The following is an 8,240-nucleotide window of genomic DNA, read 5'->3' on the forward strand; positions in this document are numbered from 1 at the left end:
GCTTAACATAGTTAGATCTATGATCAGTTGTGCTACATTATCTCTTTCATTTAAGAGTTTAGTATTAATGATATTGATGCGCATTATGAACTGCATTCCATCTTAGTCTGTCTCAAGAATATCGTTTGAGCTGTGTTTTTTACTAAATCTTAGTTTGAATCACATGCACATATGGGGTAGTCTTGCACATGTACGCTTGATATGGACAAGTAAGTTGGAAACAGATCATACGTATGATAGATTTGATAGCTACTCTAAAGGCATTAGAATGAATTATTTTATGATCTCAATGATAAAAGTTGATTGTTTACACTCACTGTTTATCTATAGGAGGATCATATTATGAATCACATACCTAGTAGCATAATGTTAGAGAATATGGTATGAGTACCAGATGTACTACAAATGAATACACTTATTATAGAGATTAAGAATTATATATGAATTCCCTATTGGTGCATCAGCATCATCTAGTACATAGATTCCTGCATCGGTACATTGTTGTAGTGGGAGGATTATCATCCAATCTGACAAAATCAGTTTTTTATGGACATCCGTGTTAAAAATGAGTTAGACCTAGTAAGCTACACGGAAGCGTGAACCGATATGGATACAGATTGTTTTGGCAAGTTGCTATGAAATCAGAGTTGGAATCTATGTATTTTAATAAAATTTGGGATCTTGTAGAACTTTCTAGTAGGGTGATACCTATAGAAGGCAAGTTAATCTACAAAAGGATACCAGAAGATTTCTTAGTGAATGAACCATATGTGTACAGGGTAGTGTCATTATTTTTCTAATTCTATATATTGTTGACATCCTACTCATTTATAATGACGTAGAAGCTTTGTCATCATTAAAGATGTAGTTGTTTAATTATTTTGAAATGGTGGATTTTCAAGATGTAAGCTATATTCCTAGGATCAAGCTTTTGTAAGATCAGGTTAAAAGGAAAATAGGCTTCTCTTAATAATCCTACATTGATAAAGTTTTGACCATGTAATGATCCGGTCATTTTCCTTTTTTTCATTTTTCAGAAATTTCTTTTTTTCGTCTTTTTCCCTATTTCGTCCTTTAGTCATTTTTCATTTTTCCTTACATAACCTCACTTTTTGTACTCAGATTTGATTCCAGCTTTGCATACATCCATGATAGTTAATTTTCATGATATCTACATTTTCACTTTTGTAAAAAAGCATGTTAAATGTTTACTTTTCTTATAAAGGGTATGAATGCATAACTTTTGGTAATTATTCTAATCTTGAGGGGTTTTTATGTAATTAAATAAAGTAATTATTTTTTCTCTTAGAGACCATTTTGCGATTTAATTTAGAAGATATTTTCAAAAAAGACCTTTTTACAATTTTCGAAAAATGTGACAAGTGTCACACTCCTAAGGTGCCACTTGTTGACATTGTGGAGGAATCACTTGGAGACTTAATCTCATGGCATATGGAGGATGGAAATTCACCCATTTGTTGGCCTAGGATAGGAGCACTTGTTGGCATGGATGGTTGACAAGTGTAGAATCAATATTAAGTCTTGGAAGTTTACATAGGATGGTGACAAGTGTAGGCTTCACAATTGGTCTTGCATTAGTGTGTGTGTGAGAGGTAGTGCAAGAGCACCTAGTGAGTGGAGAATCCCACTATTTTAACTTAGGGTTTTCACTTTTAAATTCATTTATCTCTTTCCTCTTAAGAACCCTAACTTAGCCACCATTGGAGCCAAGCTTGACTTAGAGCTTTGACTTCATTTTTGATACCACTCCACTCACCTTAGACCATTAAGCTTGGAATACAAAAATCTTGCCTCACTCTTCTCTTCATAACCCTAGAAGGAGAACTTGAAATTCCTTTGCTTGCCTTGGATTCAAGAGGGACAATCCTCTTGTGAGGTAGGGGGTGTTATAATTTATTTTTCCAAGTAATTTCATTGATCTTGTAATGATATATAAGTTGTATGCATGTCCTATGTTAATTTAAGAAATAAATGACTAATGATAGCTTGTATATAATTCACTTTAGACTTGATATATGGCATGGCCATGACTTGATCTTTGTTGTATATTAATTTAGCATGATTTAAATGAGTTTTTAAATTTAGAGAATTAATTAATTTAAATTGATTTAAATTTTACTTAATCGTACTATGCTTAAATTCTATTTTTGACTTGATATATGGCATGTCCATGAGTTACTCTTTGTCATATATTTAATTGGAATCATTTGGATAACTGTTGAAATCTAGAGAAATTACTTAACTAGTTTAATTAATTTCTATCTTGTTGTTCTAATGATTTAGTCATTCAATTCATGGAACTTATTGTGTTTTATCACCTATCATGACTTGTTACTCAACTTGTTGATTTTAGAAACTTGGGATATTATTAAGAACTTGACTTGGCTAGGACTTGGTTCTAGTACGGGAGATAGAGAGCTCCCTACACTATAGTGCGCACTAGGGGAAGGTACCTATGGGTTAATAGCCCTAAAGTGATCCCAAGAGTACGGTTTTAATCCGGGCAATATCCAAGTATCCACTTTGGTTTGATTTCGCATTTAAATTCCAAGTTGTTAACTTTGTGAATTTGTATCTCATTATGTTATGTTGAAAGTTTTAATGTAACTTTAATAGCATGGATTGAATTATATTAAGTTGCGAACTTTGTAATAAGTTAAACTTATGCATACGAGTAAACTTGTTTACTCACCCCGAAGTTACCGGGTGTTTTTTAGGTAACGAAGCAATATTGTGAGATGCACAACAATCTTAGACTTGCTAGATTACTTGGAGTATTTTTGTTATATTAGATATGCACTTGTTAACATATCACACTTCATTTTGCTTATTATGACAAAATATATATTCATTATTCAAACAATGTAACGTGTACTAAAGTGCACCTTTTGATACTCTTTGGATGTGTGTGTAATAAGGCCAATGGCCAAACATGTTTAATTTAGTACTTGTAGTCATTTGGTACCATCTTTTACTTTAAGAATGTAAATTAACAAACTTTGGAGGTTTAACATGTGAGATTCTTGTAAACGATGTGTATGAGGCCATGAGCCATTGTTTTACATTCAATTATGCATATTAAAGTTATTGACATGTTCACACACTCAAAACTCCTTGAAAATCAGTTTTAAATTCTCATTTTTGAACCAAATCATCGTAAAATTCAAAGCATGGGTTGAACCTTAACACCTTAGGCACATAGTAGTCATTTTATCAGCTTTTAGAGGTGTTTTGGTCAACCGAAACTCCATTTCGGTCGACCGATGGCTTTTGGGAATTCAATTGCACAGTAAACCATCCATTACAGTAGCCTTTTTCACTGTTCAGAGTCATTTCGGTCGACCGAAACTCTATTTCGGTTGACCAAAACAACCAACCCTCAATAAACATGTTTTCAGGAAAATTTTGTCCAGTTCAGTCGATCGAAACAGCTTTTATGCACCTGCATTCCATATTAGGTTTCAGCACTGAGATTCCAACTTTAAAGGGTCATATCTCCTTCATTTCTAACCCAAATGGGGTGATCCTTGAGCCTAAACTCAAGGATTTTGAGTTATCTTTCCAATGGTACTATTTCCATCCTCAGATTCCAATCATAGTGGGAGTTATTCATATTTTAGTGAGGTAGGGTCAGTTTTTATTTAAGTCGGGAAAATGGCATTTTTGGGGAATTCTTAACCAATGTTCTTAGAACCTCTTGGAATGTTATGAAATGAATAGATTATGTTGTATTCACCTTTTTTGACTTGTTTAGAATCAATTTTCTCCCTTTAATTATGAATTGACCATTTTGCCCTTAATTAACGGATTTTAGCCGTTTTGACTCTCAATTCCTCTTTCGTTCTCTTTAAGTTCCGTGACCTCATGGAACGTCACATTGGTATCTTAGAGATGATTTATATCTCAAGGGACTATGGTTTTATCTTTTGCTTCTGCACTTCGGATCCGTTATTGGGTCAACTTTCGAGTCATCACTAGTACACCGGGTTCAAAAACTTGGGTCGTTACAAACCAGGTTTGGTATGTAAAACTCTAAAAATGAGTTCTTGCGTTATTGACATGGATTGCTCTCTCTAGTAAGTAGTTATCCAATACTAGCAGAGGAGATTGAGCAAATGAGACTGGAAAGGGAGTCTCATATATGCCATGGTCTATACCAAACAGGATATCCGCTACATAGTAGGGATAGTTAGTAGATATCAGTCCAATCTCGAACTTGATAATTGGTCTGTTGTGAAAAATATCATAAAGTACCTTAAAAGAACCAATGATCTCATACTCATTTATGGATGTGATGATATGGTCCTAGTCAGGTATGTTAGTTATGATTTTCAATCAGAAGTAGATACTATAAGGTTTATGACTTAGTGTATGTTCACTCAATGAAAGGAAAATCAGTTAGTAGATTGTTAAGCAGATTTTAACTACTGACTCAAACCTGCAGGTGGAGTACATTGCAGCCTTAAAGGTGGCAAAGGAAGCCTTTTAGTTTGATCTCACTGATTTAGAGGTTGTAGAGCATACTAGCCTGCCTATCGAGCTATATTGCGACAATAGTGCAGAAGTATCCAAGCCAATGACCCAATGTTCCATAGAAGAACAAGGTACATTGAAAGGAAGTATCATTTCTTACATGATATGTCTGACGATAAAATGTACTCATGGCTAGGACATTACATTGGAACACAACTTTGTTGATCCATTTACAAAGGTGTCATCAATCAATAGTTTTGATCAACACCTGAATAACATTGGAGTTAGATGCAATTAGAATTGGCTATGAGGGCAAGTGGGAGCTGATGGGATTTATATGCCCTAGCATAGCGAATTCCTATTTGGATTGAAGTGACATATGTTCCTGACGTAGCTGAAATATTTATGCTTTATACAATTGGTGAATTCAATGTATTATGTTTTGATTCATTATAGAATTGATAGTGTCCACTTAATTACAAAAGATATTTATATATGTATGTGATGACGATCGATACATGAATATAAATAGTAATCATAAATTATTCATAGTCGGTAATTATAGATGGACTCATAATTACTTGAACTGGATCCGCATTAGGTTGAGATATATTGCGAGAATTGTAGTATGCAATTGTTCCCTATCACTGTCATGGTTTTTGACTCTTAAGCATGAGAGAAGTATAGACTCTTTTATTAATTAGTAGTTACTTTGATTTGTTCGGCGGAATCTTCGGAATCCTTAGACCGGCACTTTGGGTAATTATGTAATTAATAGTTAGAAGGTTATATTTTTAATATATGCATCATTGTTACTTGTATTTATTTTGTATTGACTATGGTTGATCATAAAGTAAATTCGAAGGCCTTCGTGTGTTTTTAGACAAAATGATTTATTATATATTTATTTATTTAAATTATTATTTTTGTCAAACAAATGTTTTATTGTGATCGAGCCAGAAATAATCAAAGGTACCAAAATAAATATATTAATTAGTAGTCAGATTGATGGCTTTATTTATTCGATAACTAATTATGCGTAAAAAGGGGTCAAAATGCAACATTGACTTAGATGTTATTTATTATTAATTGGAGTTCAATTAATTTCTTTTAATGGAGTTGAAATTAATTAATGAATTAATTTAATTGAGTCCATGAACCGGGCCAATTATTAATTCATTGTAGCCAAGAAAATAATAAGCCCAATAGGATTCTCACTCATAGCCCAACTTGATATTGGAATCCTATTAGATTTGAGATATGTGAATTAGAGATGGAGAATGATTTATTATTTCCTTTTATGATTTTTATGTTGCCTATATATATATGAGTTCATGTATATTTTAGGAGAGACTTTTGGAAAAAAAGAAAAGGGAATATTTTTTTCTCTCTCTAGATTTTAGGGTTTGCTTTCACATCTAATGGAGGCTCTCACAAACCTAATTTTTCAAGGTCATTCATGGAGGCTTATGAGTGATTCCTAAAGGCAAAAATATTACCAAGAAGATGGAGATCCAAGGAGATAACATCTAGCAAATGGATCTACAATAAGTGAGAACATTCACTTTAGAGGAGAGATCTAAGACTTACTGAAACCTTTAATGTAAGTATTCAATCTATTAATTGAATGATACATCATATTTTATTTTTGTATAAAATTTGTCTCTATGTGATGAATCAAGATCTATGTATGAAAATTCCTTAGAAAGTTTTTAAAACTTGCATGTTTCCCAACATATGCTTAGTCCTAGATTGTGTATGCATTTTATTTTCTTGAAGGATTCATTGTGTGTTTTTACCACATGGGTTATAGTTGTGCATAAATCTGATTTTCCCCATATATAATTACAGTGTGCCATAATTACAAGGGTTGTTGTGAAGTCATTCTCCTAACCTCAACTCATGCTATCTCTTTACATTTAATTTAAATTATGTTTTCAAGCATTTATTTCAGTTTATGTAAGTGACAAATAACCATCCAATCAACAATTGTCAATCAAATTTGGAAGTAATCTTATAATCTTGATTGTCATAAGCTAGCAATCTTCGTGGATCGATAACCCTTCCATAGTCGTTTTCTACAAGAACTTGTGCTATTGCAAGTGGTATTTATAATTGATAACACTTAGTGCATATCACTTCTCCCTTTGATCTTGTATTCTATATAGCCTTAGTACGACTTTAAGGATTTAGATCAGAAAAAATTAATTTGATAGCATGATTAAATTGGACTAAAACGATGATATATATATATATATATATATATATATATATATGAGTATATGTATATGTGTATACTTTTGATGAATTTGCTAATTCATACTTTAAATCTATGTTTTTAATGAACTAAATTGTGTATACTTGCTCTATAATAATACTAGACATTAATTGGAACATAGCATGCTTTAGGACCTGAAAAGATGGATTTTTGGACTTAGAACAGACCTCCCGAGTTGTTTCCACGAAACAGCGCTCAAGCATCGTTTTATAGGGCTCGAGCGCCATTTTCTTGGAAACAGCACTTGAGTGCTCTTTGGACAGTGCTCGAGTGCTAATGTGTGATTTTGGCCCGAACGTGTTCCATTTGGTCTCGAGCATATTATTAAGACTTGGGAACAGTAGTATGTGGATTAAATAGCATGAATCTTAAACATGCATGTTAGCATGGTATTTAATCATTTATTAACTTGTAAATTGTTTTCTTTAAATTGTCTTAGCATTGGAGTTTAATGTTTATGCATGTTTATGATTTTAATCATTATAATTGCTGGAAATATAAATTATCAGAATGTGTACGGCGGTATTTATGTTGTTAGGAATTGATAATTTATAAGTTATTCTTATGATTTAATAATGTTGAATTGCTATAATAATAATAATATTTGATAATGTTGAATTGCTACAATAATAATAGCAATATTTGGTGTGGTATGTTCCAATCACATGTCAGTGAAACACGTATACACATTATATGGCAACAACTTAGTGGTTTCTTGCATTTTACTTAAAGTAACTACTAAAGTTACTTATATTAAAATGTCCCTATACCACTTCTCCTTTTCATGTTCCTGAAGTGATAATCTGATGTGGCAAGTTCCATCAAAACTCACCACATGTCAGCTTTCCATATGTCCAAATTATTGGCACCAACACCAAATTATTGGCACCAACACCAAGGCTTCACTAATGTGGTATCAGCTCCTTCGCCAACATGGAACATGGGAGATTAAAGGTTCAAGTTATTGTTTAGGAAAAGAGGATGTGTACTTGAATTAGATGTGTGTGTCTTTGCTTACCTATCAAAAAAACTATGGAGACCGGAAAAAGGGTTATAACTCAAAGGGTTAAAGTATTTAGCTAGAGCATTGATGACCTAGTTAGACCTCTAATGCTAAAAAATATTAGGGGTGTTCAAAAAATCCGGTAAACCAAAAACCCAGACTGGAGGGTTTGGTCCAGTTGTATAGTGGTCTGCTCCGGTCACGACCCAAAATTATGAAACCGTAATTTTTTGGTCCGGTCCTGATTTAGGGTCCTGCTAGACTGGATCGGCCTAGACTGAACTGTTACTATGTTATATAACTTATATTATATATGCGTGTGTGTGTGTGTGTATGCGCGTGTGTGTGTGATACTTTAAACCTTAATCAGTAAATCCTAAAGTTAAACTTCACTTCTCACTTTCTTAGTTCTCAGCGATGCGACACAACCCCAAATCCCCAAATCTCTTTTCTGCTATTACCATA

This window comes from Cornus florida, unplaced genomic scaffold (assembly GCF_030987335.1).
Source record: "Cornus florida cultivar Cherokee Brave unplaced genomic scaffold, ASM3098733v1 CherokeeBrave_3.0.0_Hap2_Chr06, whole genome shotgun sequence".
Taxonomy (NCBI): domain Eukaryota; kingdom Viridiplantae; phylum Streptophyta; class Magnoliopsida; order Cornales; family Cornaceae; genus Cornus; species Cornus florida.